The sequence below is a fragment of the Neofelis nebulosa genome, chromosome 6, assembly GCF_028018385.1.
Source record: "Neofelis nebulosa isolate mNeoNeb1 chromosome 6, mNeoNeb1.pri, whole genome shotgun sequence".
Lineage (NCBI taxonomy): Eukaryota > Metazoa > Chordata > Mammalia > Carnivora > Felidae > Neofelis > Neofelis nebulosa.
This window is the reverse complement of record NC_080787.1, coordinates 29242760-29264951: the sequence shown is the minus strand read 5'-3', so window position 1 is coordinate 29264951 and position 22192 is coordinate 29242760. Positions and strand designations below refer to the sequence as shown.

At 41.6% G+C, this 22192-nt stretch overlaps 1 protein-coding gene across 1 annotated transcript in view; it reads right to left on the bottom strand.

The window, feature by feature from the left end:
• SERPINB9 (serpin family B member 9) overlaps positions 1-21423 on the bottom strand; it is a 60594-nt gene extending 39171 nt beyond the window's left edge. The window contains exon 1 of the mRNA XM_058733185.1: positions 20873-21423. The gene's annotated coding sequence lies outside the window, so the exon portion shown is untranslated. The remainder of the gene's footprint in view (positions 1-20872) is intronic.
• Between the last annotated feature and the right edge of the window lie 769 nt (positions 21424-22192).

The following is a 22192-nucleotide window of genomic DNA, read 5'->3' as shown; positions in this document are numbered from 1 at the left end:
TGTTTTTGCCTACTTCTAGTTTCTCCTGTCTTTTCTCTTCTTTCATCTCCATTCCTCATTTCCAATCCTTTTCAGCATCCAGGCGCTGGTCAGTGGCATGATATCTCCCATCATTATCTATTCCATAGCCATGACACACAGGCATGCACACACATTCACACACAGTGGGTCTCTGGGGTGTGTCTCAGCTCACACCAGTGTCAGTAGGGTGGGAGGGAGGTAACAGAATAACTCCTTCTCCCACTTCTTCTTGGTGGTCCAGTCCACTCTCACAGTAAAGCTTTTGAGAGGGCTGGAACTTCAAACAATGTGGACCTCCCCCAAAAAGTCTAAATAGGAATTCATTTAAATATGACTAACACAAATAATACGTATGAATGCCAGGGCCACAGTGCTACAGTGTCATAAATACTGAACTGTGGAAAGGTTTGACTTCCAGCCATTAAAATGAATTAGCATCAAACTAGTTTTCCTTTTACAGATGAACAAATAAGACCTGTGACAATGAAATTACTGTCCTCAGATCTCACAGAAAGAATGCCACATCTCAAAAGCAAGGCTTCTCCTCTCCAGTATGTAGGAGCTTCCTGGGACCCTTGTATGCCTGTGAATTCCCCACTTCTCTACAAACTGCCGTAAGTGAGTTTATTCAAAGAGCAAATATGCAGACCTTTCCTTACATGTTTTGGGGGATGAAAAATACAAACTAGGTGCTCGAAGTCCTCACCTGGATTTCGGGCCCCAGGGGAGAGGAGATACATGAATGCACTGCTGGCCAGTTAGCCATGAGCTCTGTAACAACAGCGGGAAGACCAAGTCCACGCAGGGCCTACGTGAGTGGGTCTGCAGGGTGCCCTGTCAGAGATGTGGTTGGAGACCCAGGGGGAGGACCCTTGTGGCAGGTTGTGGAGTCTAAACTTGATCTATGGTTTAGAAAGTCATGCATAGTTTTAAACAAATGTTGGACAGGAGTAATTTGGAATTTTAGCAAAATAATGTGGCCCATCATCCACTGGCGAAAGCCCCTGGGGAGCCTGTGGGTAGGCCACTACAACAGACTAGCAATGGCTGGAATGCAGAGGAAAGAATTTTGGTGGAGAAGTAGGAGAGAAAAGTGCCATGCCGGGTGACTGGCCACATAGGCTTAAGGAGGAGGAGGAGAAGTCAAGGACTATTCTAGTTTGTAGCTAAATTTATACTTAGGGTCAGCCAAGGGCCGCAGGGCCAGTTTCACGAGGAAGCCGCCTCAGAACAGGGAAGACAATACGTTCCTTCTGAGGTTTGTGGGACCTCCCAAAAGAATGTGTCACCAAGGACACCAAGGATGTCGTGAAAACAGGCAGGAGCCTGTGAATGGATGAAATTACTAAGAATGTATAGTGAAGACACAAGGAAAGAAATTCAACTAGTTCTGGGTACTTTCCAATATTTGAAGGTACTAAGAAGAAGGAAGAGGAGGTACCTGTGATGCCTCTGTGGGAAATGGTTGATCTGGGAGGTTTGTATGAGGAGGCAGGGAGTGCATGAGGCAGGGGAGGTGGCTGGGGGGCAGGTGTTTCTGGAGTGGGTGGGCCCAGCGGTGGGGGCCGAGGAGTATCTGGGGTGAGGAAGTGGGTTAAGGGAGCTCCTGTGACGCACCACAAAAGGCAGCCAAGTGAAGAAGCATTTTTTCCAAGTTGAGGGGAAGTGGTGGATGAAGGCGATAAGCTCAAATTGTTTACTTCTGTTTAATCAGAGAAAAAGCAGAACATGAGGTCGCCAGTAAGTCACTAGCAGAGGGACCAGGCAGATGGGTGGCAGGGACTGACCCCAGGGAGGCCATGGCAACTCCAGGCCACCAAATCCAAAGCAACGTCACCACTGGCCCCCCACCGCCCACGAGCCTGAGGAAAGACACCCCTGCTCCCACTTCTGAACCACCGGCCCACAGGACTTCTGTTCCAAGGCTAAGAAACTACAACTCTAGCACCTGGCCTTGGGGGCCCCACGTGATGCCCCCATCCACACAAGGCAGCAGGGCGTGCGTGATGACCCCCAGCACACCCCCACGACACAGTGGGCGTGCATGAGGACCCCTGGCCTCCGCACCCGTCCCACTCTCCGCTTTCCCTATGTCCTGTTGTCACCCTCCTATCTCTTCCTCAGGTTGCCTGCGTGGGTTTTCCCTCCCCCACCTCTCCCCCTGCTCACCTGGCACTCCGGGGGAGGGTTTTAGCCAGGGGCTCCTGACTGAATGAGGTCCCAGCACCTGGCCTGGTGACAGGTGCCTCTTTATTCCAGCTCTTGGAGGAGTGGCCAACTCTCCTTATCTGACCTACCATGTCTCCACCCCTTCTGTTTCAAGGAAAGCAGACCCCCTCCTCGTTCCCCAGGGCATGGTTCTATTAATTGCCTTCTCTCCTCTATCTTTAATCTCTTGTAGTCCTTTGGAGTCATGTTATTCACATCTCATAAATATGCCCAGTCCCTCCTATGTTAAAAACCAATTAACCACACTTCTCTTACTTCTCATGCCTGTAGCTACCATTCTATTTCTCATTCTTCCACTGACAGTTAAGTTTCTTTAAAAAGTATACATTGCAGCTGTACCAGTTTGCATTCCCACCAACAGTGCAAGAAGGTCCCCATTTCCCCACATCCTCACCAACATCTGTTGTTTCCTGAGTTGTTCATCTTAGCCACTCTGACCGGTGTGAGGTGGTATCTCATTGTGGTTTTAATTTGTATTTCCCTGATGATGAGTGATGTTGAGCATCTTTTCATGTGTCTGTTGGCCATCTGGATGTCTTCTTTGGAAAAGTGTCTATTCATGTCTTCTGCCCATTTCTTCACTGGGTTATTTGTTTTTCGGGTGTGGAGTTTGGTGAGCTCTTTATAGATTTTGGATACTAGCCCTTTGTCTGATATGTCATTTGCAAATAGCTTCTCCCATTCTGCAGGTTTTTAGTTTTGTTGATTGTTTCCTTTGCAGTGCAGAAGCTTTTTATTTTGATGAGGTCCCAATAGTTCATTTTTTGCTTTTATTTCCCTTGCCTTCGGAGGCGTGTCAAGCAAGAAATTGCTGTGGCTGAGGTCAAAGAGGTTGTTGCCTGTTTTCTTCTCTAGGGTTTTGATGGTTTCCTGTCTCACATTAGGTCTTTCATCCATTTTGAGTTATTTTTTGTGTATGGTTTAAGAAAGTGGTCCAGTTTCATTCTTCTGCATGCTGCTGTCCAGTTCTCCCAGCACCATTTGCTAAAGAGATTGTCTTTTTTCCATTGAATACTCTTTCCTGCTTTGTCAAAGATTAGCTGGAGGTTCCTCAAAAAACGACCCAGCAATAGCACTACTAGAAATTTATCCAAAGGATACAGGAGTGCTGATTCATAAAGACACATGTACCCCAATGTTTACAGCAGCACTTTCAACAATAGCCAAATTATATAAAGAGCCCAAATGTCCATCAACTGATAAATGGATAAAGAAGATGTGGTTAATATATACAATGTAATACTACTTGGCAATGAGAAAGAATGAAATCCTGCCATTTGCAACAAGTGGATGCAACTGGAGGGTATTATGCTAAGTGAAACAAGTCAGTCAGAGAAAGAAAACATATCATATGTTTTCACTCATATGTGGAACTTGAGAAACTTAACAGAAGACCATGGGGAAAGGGAGGGGGAAAAATAGTTTCAAACAGAGAGGGAGGTAAACCGTAATCGACTCTTAAATACAGAGAACAAACTGAGGGTTGATGCAGAGGGTGGGAGAGGGGAAAAAAGGTGATGGGCACCTGTTGCATGAGCACTGGGTGTTGTATGTAAGTCATGAATCATGGGAATCTACCCCCAAAACCAAGAGCACACTGTATACACCATATGTTAGCTAACCTAACAATAAATTATGTTTTTAAACAATAATAAATAAATAAAAATTTTTTAAAGTTTACATTAACTGTTGCCTTTTTCTGATCTTCTGATCTATTCCTCACCCACTGAAGTTTGACTTTCACCCCAATATTCCCCAAAACTTCCCCCATAGGTCACCAATGACCTTCTAATTGTCACAACCAAAAAAAAAAAAAAAAAACATACCCTGGCTCTTATTTCATTTTATGTTGGCAATGTTCTGCTCTTTCGCCATTGCTGCCTTGCTGGGATCTCCAGAAGACTCTCCTAGTCCCTTTCCTTTCTCTCCAGATTCCTTTACTTCAACCTGAAATGTTCCATTATTCCATTCTAAGCTCTCTTCCTTTCATTCTGTAATATGCTCTTCTTGGATGACTTCAGCTATATGTACAGGTTCAAGTTTTGACTCTTACTGATTATGTCAAAATCTCTAGCCTATATCTTGAGCTGTATGTAGGCTTTTCCAGTCTCTGTACTACTAGACATCTCTCAGAAACCTGGAGGGAGCCCTCTGCCTCACCCCACAGCTAAATGATCAAAGGCCCTGTCACTTCTACCATCCTAGCATCCCTCCCATCCACCCTCTCCTCGTCACCTCCACTGCTTGGATGAGGCTCTCCTCCTTTCTCTCCTTCACCTGATCCATGAAAACCTGCTCTCCACACTGGATCCCAAATAATCATTCCAAATCTGATCATCCTTCATAACACCCTCTTATCTCAAAGATCAAGTCCAAATTGTCAATCAAAGAGCATAAGCCTCTTAAGATCTTGACTCTGTCTTCTTTCCTTTCCAGCTGTGGTAAACTTTTTGTCATCCCTCCATATCCTACATGCATATTCCTCTACATGTACACACAGGGTGCCTGGCACTCTAGTTGCTCTGTCAAAATTCAGTTCAAACAGTGCCTCCTCCAGGAAGCTTTCTCAGATACCTCCAAGTAGCATTTGCCTCTCTTATTTCAAAAAACTCCTATGGCCATTCTGAACCCCAAATCAATTAAGGGAGGATCACTTGAGTGGAAATCCAGGCAGTGGGATGGATTCTAGGGTGGGGCAAAGGTTGAGGACCATGGACCATTGAGGGAGAGTTCTCTCAATCTTTCCCCATGCAATTATGGAGGCTGGCAGTTCCAAAATCTCTAGGGCAGGGAAGAGTTGATGCTGCAGCTCAAGTTGGAAGGCAGAATTCCCTCTTCCTCAGGTAACCTCAGTCATTTTCTCTCAAGGGAAACTGACTGGATAAGGCCCACCCATATTACTGTGAGTAATCTACCTTACTCAAAGTCTGCTGATTTAAATGTTAATTTCATATTTAAAAATACCTTCACAGCAATACTCAGACTGGTATTGACCAAATATTTCGGTACTATGGCACAGCCATAGGTGACACATAAACTTAATCATCACACTGACTTTACTTTTTGTCTCATGGGTTATGGGGAATCATCAAAGGATCTTAAGTGGGGAGACATGTAGCTATTTCTGGCTACACTTTAGAATAATTCCTCTGGCTGCATTATGAAGAGTATATTGTGGGAGGCCACCACCATGAGCAGTGAGGCATGATGTTAGGCAAGCACAGTGAAGGTGAGAGATGAGGAAGTGTGTCACGGGGTTGAGGCAGGGGATACAGAGGCCTTCCCCATCAGTGTGGCCAAAGGTGCCTGATGAGAAGTTTCCAGCCATGATTCAGAGACACTATTCTCAGTCTCACATTCTGTCCTTCTTAACCCATACCTCATTTTTCACACCTCTTCAACTAATATTTGTATTATGTGTGGTTCTCAAGCCCCAACTCCTTGATGTGGTTTTTCTGATTGCCTTGGCTCAGAACTTTGGAGACCCCAGGAAAGATATACCCCAAGCTCACTTTCTGGCTGAACTCCAGGCCCTCCATCTCAGACTTCTGCTTGTCCGGGAGGGCTGGGGAGTCCAGGCACAGCCAGAGTTCCTACAGGTTGAGATCCTGTAGTCCATATCGTTAGATGTGGTAATATTTCACATTGAAAAGTTTGCTGGGAACTAATTGTGAGGAGGCCTTCTTAGCCTTCACTGGGAGTTGGAATGTCCACATTCAGTGATCAGCCATAGACTTCAGCAACAACCACCTGCACTTCCCCTGACTCCCCTCCCACTCTCCCAGCAACATTCCCAACAGGTTTTCATGGTTTCAAGAAGATGTGGAGTGAAAACAATGCATTTGCCTCCGTTAATTCATCCCAGGAGAACAGAGATAGCATCATGAACTGTCAGAGCTAGAAAGCACATAGACTGCTGACTCTACTCCTCATGTTTTCCAGCGGAGGAGAGGGAAAGAGATGTCATTTGTGTGGCTCACTGTGGGTCCCACAGACAGTTCATGCAAGAAATAAGGCTGTGGTCCATAGGCCTCTTTTCCTTAGCAAGCTCTTTCTGCCATACCCTGTAGTAACAATATTGTCACAAGACAATATTAAAGAGTGCCGGGGTGCCTGGGTGGCTCAGTCAGTTGAGTCAGCTCAGGTCACCATCCCAGCGTCACAGGATCATGCTCCATGCTGAGTGTGGAGCCTGCTTGAGATTCTCTCTCCACTGCCCCTCTCCTCAGCTTGCTCCCAGGCTCTCTCTAAAATAATAACAAAAAAGAGTGCCCCACCCATCAGTGAGGGAGGAGTAGTTTAATTATGGTGAACGAGTGTCACTAAGGATTAGGGTGTGGTTGTGTGAATGCTTAGGGCACGGAGTTTTCACTTCCTGAGAACAGACTGAAGGGTTCTATGCAGTCATCTTCTCATTACCTGTGACACTGCTTTGCTGGAACAAACTTCCATTTTAACTTGAAAACGATACTGTGTTTCTGTTGAGTTCAGTGTACCCATCTACACCAATGCATGGGTTTGACTTGCCGAAGTCTCTTCTCCCCAGTGTCCCCACCACTGCTCTCCATTCAAACTGACCTAAAACTGGCTATTTGGCCAGTCCACAGAGTTCATGAATCACTATGTAAGATCTATTTCTGTCCTATTTCACTACCCTGCCACAATGCGACTTGTACTGCTTCGTATCAGCATGATCCTAAATCCAGAATACTCCACTCTCAAGTGATCATGCAGATAATCGAAAGCATGCTCATATTCAAATGTTTAGAGGACTACCAAAATGAAAGCATGCTATTAGAAAGAAATGTTGTGGACACATATGGACCTAGGAATGTGCAGAAACAACCCGGTACCTCAAGTTCAAAAGCATCACATTAATTAGTTTGCCAGGTTTTGTATTTCAATCAACTTGTGAAAGAAACAAGCATTTGTGACATAATAGCATCTGCTAACTGCCAGCAGTGCCTGGTTAGGGCACTGTCATTCCCTCCCTTAATTTTAAGGGTGTTATTTGGAAGTCCAGTCAAGCTCTGAACAGCACAGGATTAGGGGCACCCCCCAACCATACAGCCAAAAATCTGTGTATAACTTTTGACCCCCCCAAAACTTAACTACTAATAGCCTACTGTTGACTGGAAGACTTATTGATGACATAAATAGTCAATTAACACAAATTTTGTATGTTATTTTGTATTATATACTGTATTCTTACAATAAACTAAGCTAGAGAAAAGAAAATGGTATGAAGAAAATCATAAGGAAAATATATTTATGGTTCTGTACAGCAGTTACTGAAAAAGATCTGCATATAAATGGACCCATGCTGTTCAAACCCATGCTGTTCAAAGGTCGACTGTATTATCCAGAAAGTGAAGCCAGAGAAGAAGAAAGTGTTAAAAATGTGAGAACATTTTTTTAAATGTTTTCCCAGAAATTAAGGACCTGCTTTCTAGACTTAAAGCGTTTACCAAGTCCCCTTGCACACACTTATCCATACACATCATCATGAGAATACAGAACAACAGATAAAGCAAAGATTGTACATCTCAAGAGGAAAACAAACTTCCATACACAGGTGCACAGGACCGAATATCAGAATGTCTTTAGACTTCTTAACAGCAGCATTAGAAGAGAGAATTCTAGAGCGCAACATCTTTAATAATTTGAGGAAAAAAAGTTTCCAAACCAAAATTATATTCCCATTCAAAATAGAAGCCAAAATAATGGTAAAATCAAGACCTTTTTATACAAAGAGGTCTCTGCTTCAAATTCTGTGTCTCCTTCTCTCTCTGCTCCTCCCCCGCTCATGCTCTGTCTCTCTCCTTCAAAAAAACAAAACAAAACAATTATACAAAGAGGTTCTCCAAAAACATACCTCCTATGAGACAATTTTGCAGAAAGCTCCCACAGGATATGCTCTAGCAAAGCAAATGATGCACACAGTAAAAGTGGAATTGAGGGCCCAGGAGATGATATGCACACATGCGCACGCAAACACACACACACACACACACACACACACACACACACACAAAGTTGAAGACTCAGAATGACTCCTGTGTAGCAAGCAGTTAGTCTTGATTGCATAAGGATGAATCAAACCAAATTTTGAGCACTGTCATTACCAATAGACCTACTACTACCATTGTTAGAAAGATCCTGGGCTCATTTTGTCTGGGAAAAAAAAAAAAAAAGGTCGACTTTATTAAATGATAAGGAGTTGTGTGACAAATAATTAGAGCGGTCTGTTTGTCTCCTAAATATGTTCATTCCTTTTCGGGGGGATTTGACTAGCACTGCAGGTAGTAAGTTAAATAGAAACATAACCCTCATATCCTCTAGGAACGTGGTATAGTGTAATTCATACACCTTGGTTTGCCTGGGACAGTGCCATTAATACCTATTGTCCTGACTTCAGACCATCTGTTCAGCATCTGTCCTAGCTTTTTCATTTTTAATGGATTTCTGCTAATAGTTACATTAAACTAAACCAGGAGAGGCTTGGTAGACCTTTGTTTAGTATATAAAGATTCTGCCATGGTCTTGGCTGACAGCGTGTGACTCTCATGTGCAATATCAGTCAAGGCCCACTTAGGAGACATAGCTACCTCCATTATTTGAATAGGGGAATCAGTATACAGAATTGCTCATTAAGCAAAGGAGTGAAATGGGATCCAGGAGAGCAGAAGCAGGCAGTGCAAAGGGCCAGCTGCTACCTCGGGGCTGAGAAGAGTGGACAATGAAACACAACGAAAGGACCAATGACCTAGGAGAACCCTACTGAGGTCCAGAGCTCTTTGAAGAGGGGGTAACTGCCACAGGAACACAAAGCCAGCCACTGGCCAGAGGGCATGGGTCAGAGCTGGCCCAGAGACGCTGTTGGCTGTTGCTGGTGGGAGAAGCTGGTCTGTAGAAGCAAAATGCCAGGACGGGATACAGTTGCCTGGGTTGCAGGTTTAGTGACTGCAGAATGGGGTTGTGGGCTTTGTGACTGCAGAAAGGCCATTGCACAGGGAAAGCATGGGAATGCAGGTAGAAACGGTCACTGTGGGTTGCTGGCCCCTGCACTGAATAACCATAGGAGGACCAGCATCTGGGAGGGAAATCAGGGCCTTTCCACTGCTGTCTCCTCGAACTGTCTCTCCAGCGCTCCCTACTGATGAATCCAACATTGTACCTGCTGGTGAAGTAGTAATACTGATTCAGTGAACAGTAGAGATAGAGCAGAGAGACAGTAAATTGGTAACTGACGCAGCAATTCATAGAGTTCGCACTACTCACTATAACCTGAGGTTAAATCTAAAAGGCAACTAGTGAATTTCTTTTTTCTTGACCCTTTCCAGGCCCTCCCTTTTCTCAAGCACATCATTCAGGCAGACCTCATTTTACTGTGCTTCGTTTTATCACACTGTGCTTTATTGAGTGCTTTGCAGATACTGTTTTTGTTTTAAACAGATTGAAGGCCTGTGGCAACCCTGCATCAAGCAAGTCTATTGATACCATTTTTCCAACAGAATTTGCTTACTTTGTGTCTGTGTCTCACATTTTGGTAACCCTTGCAATATTTCAAACTTTGTCATTACATTGGTAATGATGATCTGTGACCAGTGATCTTTTTTTAAAACTTTTTTTGATGTTTATTTAGTTTTGAGAGGGAGAGAGACAGAGTGTGAGCGGGGGAGGGGCAGAGAGAAAGGGAGACACAGAATCCAAAGCAGGCTCCAGGCTCCGAGCTGTCAGCACAGAGCCCGACATGGGACTCGAACTCCCGAACTGTGAGATCATGACCTGAGCCAAAGCTGGACACTTAACCGACTGAGCCACACAGGCGCCCCTAGGACCAATGATCTTTGATGTTATATTGTAATTGTTGGGGGTGCCACGAGCCATGCCCATATAAGATGGAGAGCTTAACTGATAAATATTGTTGTGCTCTGACTGCTTCACTGACTGGCCATTCCTCCATGTCTCTCCCTTCTCGGGACTTCCTACTCCTTGAGACACAACAATATTGAAAATATTGAAATTAATCACTGTTCAATGGAAAGGAAGAGTTACACATGTCTCACTTTAAATCAAATCTAGAAATGATTACAAGAACGAGCAAAGCATGTCAAAAACAAAGACGGCCTCTTGTGGCAAACAGCCAAGCTGTACACACAAAGGGAAAACTCTTGAAGGAAATTAAAAGTGCCAAAGCAGGAAGCACATGAATGATAAGAAAGTGAAACTCCCCTACTGCTGATATGGGGAAAGTTTCAGTGGTCTGGATAGAAGATGAAACCATCCACAACCTTCCCTGAAGCCAAAGCCTAATCCAGAGCAAGGCCCTGACTCTCTTCAATTCTATGAAGGTTGAGAGAGGTGAGGAAGCTGCAGAAGAAAAGTCTGAAGCTAGATGGGGCTGGTTCATGAGGTTTTCGGCAAGAAGCCATCTCCATAACATCAAAGTGCAAGGCAAAGCAGCAAGTGCTGCAAACTATCCAGAAGATCTAGCTAAGGTCATTAACGAAGGCAGCTGCACAACATATTTTCAATGTAAACAAAACAGACTTCTGTTGGAAGAAGATGCCATCTAAAACTTGCATAGCTAGAGAAGAAAAGTTAATGCCAGCCTTCAAAGCTTCAAAGGTCAGCTAACATTCTTGTTAGGGGCTTTGCAGTTTGTGACTTGAAGTTGAAGCCAATATTAATTTGCCATCCAGAAATCCTAGGGCCCTTAAGAATTATGTTAAGTCTACTCTGCCTGTGCTCTAGAACAACAAAGCCTGGATGACAGCATATCTGTTGATAATGTGGTTTACTGAATATTTAAAGGCCACTGTTGAGACCCACTGCTCAAAAGAAAGGATTCAAAATATTCCTGCTCGTTGACAATGCACCTGGTCAACCAAGAGCTCCAACAGAAATGTACAAGATGAATATTGTTTTCACACTTGCTAATATTCTGAACATATTATTCTGAAGCCTATGGATCAAGGTGTCATTTCAACTTTCAAGTCTTATTATCTAAGAAACACATTTTGTAAGGCTAGAGGTGCCATTGAGCATGACTGCTCTGATGGATCTGGGCAAAGTCAACCGAAAAACTTCTGGAATGGATTCACCAAACGGCATTCAAAACATTCCCGATTTATGGGAAAAGGTCAAAATATCAACATGAGCAGGAGTTTGGAAGAAGTTGATTCCCACCCTCATGGATGACTTCAAGGGGATCAGGACTTCAGTGGAGGACGCAACTGCAGGGGGGGCAGAAACTGCGAGGGAACCAGAAGTGGAGCCTGAGGATGTGACTGAACTGCTGCCATCTCATGATCAAACTTGAACGGATGAGTAGCTGCTTCTTACAGAGAAGCAAAGAAAGTGGTTTCCTGAGATGGAAGCTTCTCCTGGTGACGATGCTGTGAAGATTGTTGACGTGACAGCACAAGATTTAGAATATTACATAACTTCGGTGATAAAGCAGCGGCAGAATTTGAGAAGATGGTCTCCAATTCTGAAAGTTCTTCTATGAGTAAAATGCTATCAAAGAGCATTGTATGCTACAAAGAAATTGCTCAGGACAAGAAGAGTCAATCAATGCAGCAAACTTCATTGTTAAGTTATAGCCACAGCACCCCAACCTTCAGCAACCACCACCCTGATCCATCAACTGTCATGAACAAGGAGGCGAGACCCTCCATCAGCAAAAAGATTACTCACTAGGGGCACCTGGGTGGCTCAGTCAGTTAAGCACCCGATTTTGGCTCGGGTCATGATCTCATGGTTTCTGAGTTCAAGCCCCGCATCTGGCTCTGTGTTGACGGCTCAGAGCCTGGAGCCTCTTTCGGGTTGTCTCCCTCTCTCTCTGCCCCTCCCCCACTCATGTTGTCTCTATCTCTCATAAACAAATAAACTTAAAAAAATTAAAAAAAAATATTACTCACTAAAAGCTCAGATGATGGTTAGCATTTTTAGCAACAAAGTATTTTTAAATTATGTACGTTTTTTAGATATAATGCTATTACTACACACTTAATAGACTATAGTATAAACATATCTTTTATATGCACTGGGAAATTAAAAATTCATTTGACTTGCTTTATTGCAATATTTGCTTTAGTGTGGTGGTCTGGAACCCAAACCTCAAGATCTCCGAGGTATGCCTATATAAGGAACTACTGTACTGATAAAACCACAGCATATCTGTTGGCAAGGTGGTATGCTTGGTCATAGCAGCTAGGTACAGGTAAGTCCTTCTGGTCTCCAGTGTCGGTGGGAGAAGTATTTGGTACTTCTTTCCTCATCTGCCACTTGGTTGTGCCATGGTTCATACAAGGCATATGAGAGGCCACCATATGGCAAGTCAGTTGGAAACATGGAAAATTATAGTGTAGACATATGTAAAATATGTACAGGGAAATAGAGGCTGACCAATCCAGTTATGATGTATTATAGAAAATCTGGTTATAGAGATTATAGAAAAAAAGTCTAAACTCTCTGGCAACAGTGATTTTATCATTCATTATTGAGTGAAAACCTACAGACATTTTTTGTGTGGTTGTACTTCTTTTTTTTTTTAATTTTTTAAAATATTTATTTGTTTTTGAGAGAGAGTGACACAGAGTGCAAGTGGGGGAGGGGCAGAGAGAGAGGGAGGCACAGAATCTGAAACCGGCTCCAGGCGCTAAGATGTCAGCATAGAGCCCAACACAGGGCTCGAACCCATAAATGGTGACATCACACCTGAGCCGAAGTCGGACACGTAACCGACTGAGCCACCCAGGCAGGCGCCCCATACTCCTTTATTTTGCAATAAATCATTTCAGCAAGTGGTGGGCTCAAAAATTAAGTACTGTGTTTTCTTATCTCAAGAAACAGAGTGTGTAATGTGCACAGAATGGTGTTTACCACCCACCATAGTAGCACAGGGAGATCTCTAACCATGTGAAGACCAAGATACTATCTATAAGAAAATACCAGCGCTGGGTGGCTCAGCTGGTTAAGCATCCAACTCTTGGTTTCAGCTCAGGTCATCATCTTACAGTTCATAAGTTCAAGCCCCACATCAGGCTCCACACGCCTGCTCGGGATTCTCTGTTCCTTTCTCTCTGCCCCTCCCCAACCTGTGCGCATGTTCTCTCTTGTGCGCGCACTCTCTCTCTCTCACTCAAAGAAAATACCAGCATTTCCTTCAAAAGGCAGTAGTTAATTTAAGAAAATTCTACCCACAGATGACAATCTAATAAGTGGAGCTCTGGGGGGGGGGGGTGATTGTACATGTGACTTTGTTAAGCTGACTTTTCATTTGATCAAATGACTGTTATTCTAAATTACTTTCTGCCATTTTCAAAAGGTAAACCAATATGTGAAAGTGTTAGCTCCAGTACCAGAAGACAAATTACATATTTTGAAAGCCAGTTTCATCAAGGCTTCAAATAAAAAAGCAGTTTAAGTTTTTCATTTCATTCATCGATAGAACCAAAGTTAAGCTTTTAGGAGTTGTGTCTCCCAGAGGTGAAATATGTAATACTCTGTGAATAAATGCTGTTATTAACTTAGTTAAAATGTGTATCAGTGAAGACTTTTGTAATAACAATATGAATCAAATTTTGATGGAACATACCCTGTGCAAAAACAATATTCTTACTAAATTAAAAACCTGTGGAGAAGAAATGACTTGGAGCTGGTTATAATATACACAGCGTTCAGACTGTGACAACAAGTTGCAATATTCTTCCAAGAAACATAGTATGTAGTTGTGCAAACTTAAAAATATTTTTAATATAATCACAACCACAAACTATTTGTGATGAAGCTGCTGATGAAGACAATACACACGTCAACGTGGAAGTACATGCTTTTCCTCTTTGGCGTCTAGTACATGCTTTTCCTCTTTGGCGTCTATCAGCAGATGGAATATAGTTACATGTGCTTTATAGAAGAATCATCTTAAATTAGCCTAAATGTCCAATGATGATATTAACCTTTGAAGTGAGTCTCCTAAGTGTCACATGCATTTTGTTCAAAATCAATTAGAAATGTTTAATCAAAGTATTCAGAGTGGAGTCTCTAAAATAAAATTTTGATGATTTGGAAATCGTCAAACACAAAATTCAAAGTTGTACCTACAAGAACATGGAGAAAGTGACAAAATAACCTGAGCTCAACTGTATACAGGACTGAATTGTGAAAGTCTATAACTGAATTTTGGAATATCCTGGCTGCAGGGGGGGAGGGAAGAATCTTTAGATAGAGTTTCTATTTTTAATTGGATAAATGTATACTCTATATAAGAATCCAATGAAACTGCGTCCAAAAGTTTGTAGCATATAAATTTGGTGAAAACTTGAAAAGAATTATATAGACAAATCATTTGATAAGTTTTGTCCTATAAAAATATTCGGAAAAGAAATATATGTTGTGTGGAGGCAAAACGACCGTACATATGGAAATATTCCCACTGAAATATTTACACATTTACACATTTTGTCAACGCAAAATGAACAAATCTTTTAGAATTTCTAAAAAAAGAAAAGGATGAGAGCTTTATTTCAGCTCAAGGGAGGACGACTATTGGGGATACTCGATCTTCACGAAGAGAGTGCTGCAGGGAAGCCATGTGCAATACAGAGTTATGTATGTTTTTTGTTGCATCAAGAGTTACAAATCATCATAACAGAAGACATTACAGAAAATAACAAACTTTCTCTTATGCTTTTAGCATGTGCAAGGTTCAGGCTTCCAGGTACAGATGGGAATTTAGGGAGACTTTTGCTCTTACCTTTAGTTTGAAATGTTTCTTCTAGGTTATTTGCTAAGGAAGCAGATGTACAATGTGTGCTGGGGCAGAAAGAGAGCTCATGTTCTGGTTTGGTGAAGTCATTCTGACCTTGGTAAAAGTTCAAGTAGGGCTTCCCTGGGAGCCCAGGAGCAGGGCCCAAGAACTTATTAAAGGTTGAAAATTTGCTTTATCAATTTTAACATGAAAAAAATAGAACTGTGAAGATCCTTATTTTTCACAATTTGCTCTAAACTTACCTAGGTCCCTCAGCACCTGAAAAAAGAGTGTTTTCTCAGTTAAAAAAAAAAATGCTGTAATCTACAGCAGTTCTGGTTACATAATTTGCAGGATCCAGTGCAAAATGAAAATGAAGGACGCTCTGATCAAAACTTGGAGATTCAAGATGATAGTAAGAAAGCATTAAACCAAGTGTGGCCCTTCTGACAAGGGCTCAGAGTGGCTGTAAAGGCCATGTGCCTATGAAGCCAAGAGGCCGTCAACAGACCAGAGTCGATTGACGATGACAGTAATTTCAAATTTGCTAATACAATGGATGAAAAATTGTCAAAAATTTCTAATAAGATCATATTGAAAAATAAATGAGAAATATACCAGTGACATTTCAGCAGATTCGGCTAAGAAGCAAAATATAGGTAGCAAGAATACTCTATTTATTTTTTAAACATTTAGATAATCAGTATATTTTTAAATTTTTGCTTTATGTTTTTTAATTTATGCTACTTAATTTATAATCTTTTGAAAAAAACATATTTCTATTTTTTAATGTTTATTTTATTTTTGACAGAGAGAGAGAGAGAAACAGAACATGAGCGGGGGAGGGCAGAGAGAGAGGGGCACACAAATCCAAAGCAGAGAGAGAGGGAGACACAAAATCTGTCTGTCAGCACAGAGCCTGATGTGGGGCTCGAACTCAAGAACTATGAGATCACGACCACAGCTGAAGTTGTACACTTAACTGACGAGCCACCCAGGCCCCCCTTAAAAAATGTATTTCTGAAGACCACTTTGACAAGAACTATTTTTAGGTCCACTTTTTAAAAAACCAAATTGGCAGTCAGTAAATAAATTTCTAAAAATAAGACAATCAATTCTTTCCTTTCTTTCCTTCGTTCATTCATTCATTCTTTTTTTTTTTTTTTAGAGAGAGGGAGAGATGCACAAGTGAGCAAGAGGCAAGAGGGGGTGGAGGGGGAGAGAGAGAGAGAGAGAGAGAGAGAGAGAGAAGTGGGGCTCACCCGATGCGGGACTTGAACTCATGAACCCTAGGATCATGACCTGAGCAGAAACCAAGAGTCGCATGCTCAACTGACTAAGCCACCCAGGTGCCCATGATTCCACACTTTAATATTTCACGTTATACAGATGTGTATATGTGTTACATAGGCTTTAGATACTAAAAGAATAATTCTAGGTTTTCAGAAAAATATGTGAATGGTTCTCTAATTTGATTTCAGCTGTGTGTTGATCTATTTCTTCTAAGAATAGGGGAGGAAAAGGAAATGTTACTTCTAAAAAAGAATATTTTTAAGTTAGCTACAAGCTCACAGAGAAGTTCTGACACCTACTTTCAGCATTCATTTCCCTTTGCAGCCCACTACTTTTTAGGAAAGTTACATGTATGCCTGTGAATTTCAAGAAAACTGTAATATAATTGCCCTTGGCATTCTAAGAAAGTATCTACATGACTGTAAAAAGAAAGGGTTTTTAATGAGATTTGAAACACTTTTCTAACCTTGAGGAGAAAATCTAAAGTTTTATCTACATATTAAAATAATAACAGCAATATATAAGTGGCATTGATCTCAAAAGAGAGCAATGGAAATTGAGTTGGTGTATGTAAAGGGCTCTGCATTTGCTCTAGCTTATCAAAAAACAACTATCAATAAATGGGTCTATTATTGTGTCTATTAGCCACTGTCTTCCACTGTCTTCTCCTGTAAGGTTAGATAGCTATTTCTGCATCTGCTATTAAAATTTTTCTCCTTTGTTCTAAGAATGAGACAGATGATGTTAATTTTATCACGTTGCTGACTGGATTCCTGGGATAAATTCAACTTTTTCCATACTATCCTTATATTATCAAGGCTGTACTAGCCATGTGCAATGAGTCATTTTTTCATTTTGTTCTATTTTGTTTTGTTTCATTCTCAGCATATTTTGGCTAAGATTGATTTGTGTCTTGATTGCTACATATAGTTTCGCAGGTTCCATCTAACTGCAAGGCTTGCCCTGTTTACCAAGATCCAAACTGTCGCAGCAAGGGAGTGAATAAAAACATGGCCTCAGTACATTCACAAAATAGTTGGGCCTTAACTGATTCCATTCTCCTTTCCTCAGACCATGTATGAAAGCTTCAGAAAGAATAATATGAGGTCAAAGTATTTTATTGAAATTAAGATACTGAAATGCATCCAAGGACAGGCATGTCTCCTGGCTCTGGCCACCATCTGCATGGCCACTGTAGGCCAACTGGCCAAATTCAGACAGGACTATTCCAACCACAACGGTGCCTGCACTGATACTTTAACACTGAGTAGTTTGAAAGAATGAACTGATATAAGAACTTGAGGAGGAAAGAGAATAAGATAGGAGAAATGTGAGAGAACATCCTTGCAGGTATTTATGACAACTTCAAAGGAAAGAACATCCCCAACAAAATATTAGCAGAATGAATTCAACAGTACATTAAAAGGATCATACACCACAGTCATGCAGGGTTTATTCCAGGAATGCAACATCCACAAATCAATCAACGTGATACATCACATTAACAAAACGAAGGATAAAAATCATATACTCAACTCAATAGATGCAGAAAAAGCATTTGACAAAATTCAACATCCATTCATGACAAAAGTGCTCCTCAACAAAGCAGGTGTGATGGGAACACATCTCAACATAATAAAGCCCATATATGACAAGCCCACAGCTAAAATCATACTCATTGGTGACAAACTGAAAGATTTTTCTCTAACATCAGATGTCAACTGTCAGCACTTGTATTCAACATAGTACTGGAAGTTCCAGCCAAAGCAACTAGGCAGGTAAAATTGTCTCTATTTACAGATGATATGATATCATACACACACACACACACACACACACACACACACACACACACATACACACACACATACATATATAACCCTGAGGATTCTACACACACACACAAAAAGAACTGTTACAAATGGCAAACAAATTCAGCAAAGTTGCAGGACATAAAATCAATATACAAAAATCAGTTCTGTTTCTATACACTAATAACAAATGATCAGAAAGAGAAATTAAGAAAACAATCCTATTACAATTGCACCAAAAAGAATAAAATACCTAGGTATAAATTTAACCAAGGAGGTGAAAGACCTGTACACTGAAATCTATAAGCCATTGATGAAATAAATTGAAGACACATAAATAAAATGACGTTCTGTGCTCATGGGTTGGAAGAATTAATACTCTTAAAATAGCCATGCTACTCAAAGCAATATACAGATTCAATGTAACCCCTATCAAAATCCTGGGGAAATGTTTCGGAGAAATAGAACAAACAATCCTATGATGTGTGTGGAACCACAGAAGACCCCAAAGAGTCGAAGCTATTTTGAGAAAGAATGGAGCTGGAGGCATCACACTTCCTAATTTCAAACTATATTACAAAGCTATAGTAATCAAATTGTATGGTATTGGGTTTGAAAACAAAACCAGACACAGATTAAAGATAGATTAACAGAAGATTAACATGGAGATTAACAGAAACAAACCCACATATGTATGGTCAATTAATTCACAACAAAGAAGCCCAGACTACACAACAGGGAAAGAACAGTCTCTTCAATAGTGTTGGGAAAATACAGCCACATGCAATGAATGATTCTGGACCGCTATCTTACACTATACACAAAAATTAACTCAAAATAAGTTAAAGACTTAAACGTAAGATCTGAAACCATAAAACTCCTAAAAGAAAACATGAGGTGGGGGGGAGGGGTGAGCTCCTTGACATTGGTCTTGGCAATGATTTTTTTGTATATGACATCAAAAGCAAAGACAACAAAAGCAAAAACAAGTGGCACTACTTCAAACTAAAAAGTTTCCATTCCATGATGGTAAAGGAAACCATCACCAAAAATGGTCTCCTATGGAATGGTATGAAAAGGTACGACAAGGTAACCTATAAAATGGGAGAAAATATTTGCAAATCATACATCTAAGAAGAACTCATATCTATATATCTATCTACCTCTATCTACCTATCTATCTATCTAAAACATATAGAACATTATATATATATATAAAACATTATATATCTATCTATATAAAACATAGATCTATAAAACATATAGATATGTTTTATATAGATAGATAGATAGATAGATAGATAGATAGATAGATAGGTAGATAGATATAGGTATATATATAACTCATACAACTCAACAGCAAAACAAACAACCCAATTCAAAACTGGGGAGAGTAACTGAATAGACATTTTGCCAAAGAAGACATCCAGATGGCCAACAGACAACTGAAAAGATGCTCAGCATCACTCATCATCAGGGAAATGCAAATCAGAACCACAATGAGATAATCAACTCATAACTATTAGAAAGATTATATCAAAAAGATGAGAAATCCCAAGTGTTGGCAAGTATGTACAGAAAAGGGAACCCCTCTGCACTGTTAGTGGAATTGTAAATTGGTGAAACCATATGCTTCAGCAATTACACTTCTGGATACATACCCAAAGGAAATGAATCACTATCTCAAAGAGATATCTGCACCCCCATGTCCACTGCGGCATTATATAAAATAGCCAAGACATGGAAACAACCTAAGTACCCAATGATGGATAAATGGATAAAGAAAATGTGGTAAACACACACACACACACACACACACACACACACACACACACACACACGAATATTATTCAGCCATAAAAAAAGAAGGAAATCCTGCCATTTGTGACAACATGAATGGACCTTTAGGGCATTATGCTAATGAAATAAGAGAAAGACAAATACTATATGATCTCACTTACATAGAGAATCTAAAACAAGGGGTAAAACCCCCAAATTCATAGATACAGAGAACAGATTGGTGGTTGCCAGAGGTGAGGGCTGGGGCAAAGGTGAGTGAAATGGGTAAAGATGGTCAGACTTCCAGGCATAAACTTCCAGGTATACGAAATAAATCTTGGGCATAGAATGCACAGCATGGTGACTATATTCTTTTTAAAAGGAAAGAACAGGGGCGCCTGGGTGGCGCAGTCGGTTGAGCGTCCGACTTCAGCCAGGTCATGATCTCGCGGTCCGTGAGTTCGAGCCCCGCGTCAGGCTCTGGGCTGATGGCTCGGAGCCTGGAGCCTGTTTCCGATTCTGTGTCTCCCTCTCTTTCTGCCCCTCCCCCGTTCATGCTCTGTCTCTCTCTGTCCCAAAAACTAAATAAAAAACGTTGAAAAAAAAAAATTTAAAAAAAATAAAAATTAAAAAAAAAATAAAAGGAAAGAACAGACCCCGCACACCCTACAAACCCAATTCCACAATATTTAAATGTAACAAAGCATTTCTTTCCTGTACACAGTTTTTAAATAATTTTTCCTGATTATGTAAGAATACATATTCGTTGTAGAAAAAATTTAAATATATATGTATATATATACATATATATGTATATAAACACATATTTTGCTTATTATTTTTTGGATATATATCTATGTCTATATAGATAGATGATAGATATAGATATAGATATCTATAGATATAGATATAGATATATATCTACAATCCTGGAACCTATTTTAAACATGTTAGCGTGTAAATTTCTTGCAGTTCTACTCACCTGAAGCCAACGGGATTTTGGATCTGCTCAAGATGATCCTAACAGCCAGATTCTGGGTTATGCCCACTATGGAACAGATCTTAAGAAACGGCAATGAAATCCTAGCATGGAAGGGAGCTCAGTAGCGCGCGACCCCACGACTCGGGAGACATTCCTAGGTGCACCCAATCCCTGCTCCAATGGCCGCCCCTCCTGGGATTCTTCATCCCCCGTGCCCTGGTCCCCGCCTCCACCTGCCAGGAACGCCCGGCTCCGTGCTGCCCACCAGCGGACATGTACGATCAGGATCACCTGGTGCGCGAGATCCGCAGTCCATCCATTTCCACCCAGGCTGTGCGGCCCGGCCGCCGCCTCCCTGCGGTCAACGCGCAGAGGGGGCCGCTTGCCGCCACTACTCCGTGCGCAGGGCCTCCAAGCTTCCGACGCCTACAAGCTCAGTGAGGCCAAGGCCCTGAGGCCCCTCCTCTGAGAACTGAGGCTGAATCGAAGGAGGCGGGGCCTCGCAGCACCTTCCCTCCAGCCGTCCAGGAGCGGCGGGCGCCCTGGCGGGTTGCCTAGAGCCTGCCCACCCGGCTCTAGTTTCACACTCAGGGCCCTTGTCCAGGATCCAGTTTCATGTGTTTTCGGGGCTAGAATTGTCCCAGCCCCGCTTTTCCGGATGGTAAAACAGAAGCCAAGAGGCGAGACTTCCCGTTGGAGGCTGGAACATTTCCTGCTCTCCTGCGCAGCTTTGCTGATTGTCCTGGCGGGAGCTTCGGTCTCCACTCAGCCCCCCAGAAGGAGAAGTTTGGAGTTCTGTCCCTTTGCTGGTTGCAAGAAATTGTTCACGTTACTTAACTCGCTGGGCCTCAAATTCCTCCTGGGTTTATTCATTGCTGAGGATCAAATAAAATAATCTATGTAAAACACCTAATGCAAATCAGGTACTTCGTAAACCTTTGTGAATGGGTGGGACCAACTTCCTCCTAGAATTAAATTCTGGGAGGATTTTATGTTGTAGATCCTTACAGGAAACTGCAGAACATAATGGAAATGTCTTCTGGTGCAGTTTCATAAAAGATGTGGAAACATTATTCAGGTGACTGTGCCTTTTACTAAAATTAGATATTGAGTGAGTGACCATTCAAAGGCAATTTGATAGCTACAGTTTTAGAGACAATTCTGTGGGAGCTCTTAGAGCAGCATGCATGTTTATTCTGTGTGCGTTGTGACTTTTCACATGGTTAAGGTCTTACTGTATTATAGGTCTATAGGTCTAGTGGTCTGACGGCCACTGTTCACGTTTGTAACTTACTACTGACACAGCCTGACAGTTCTCCA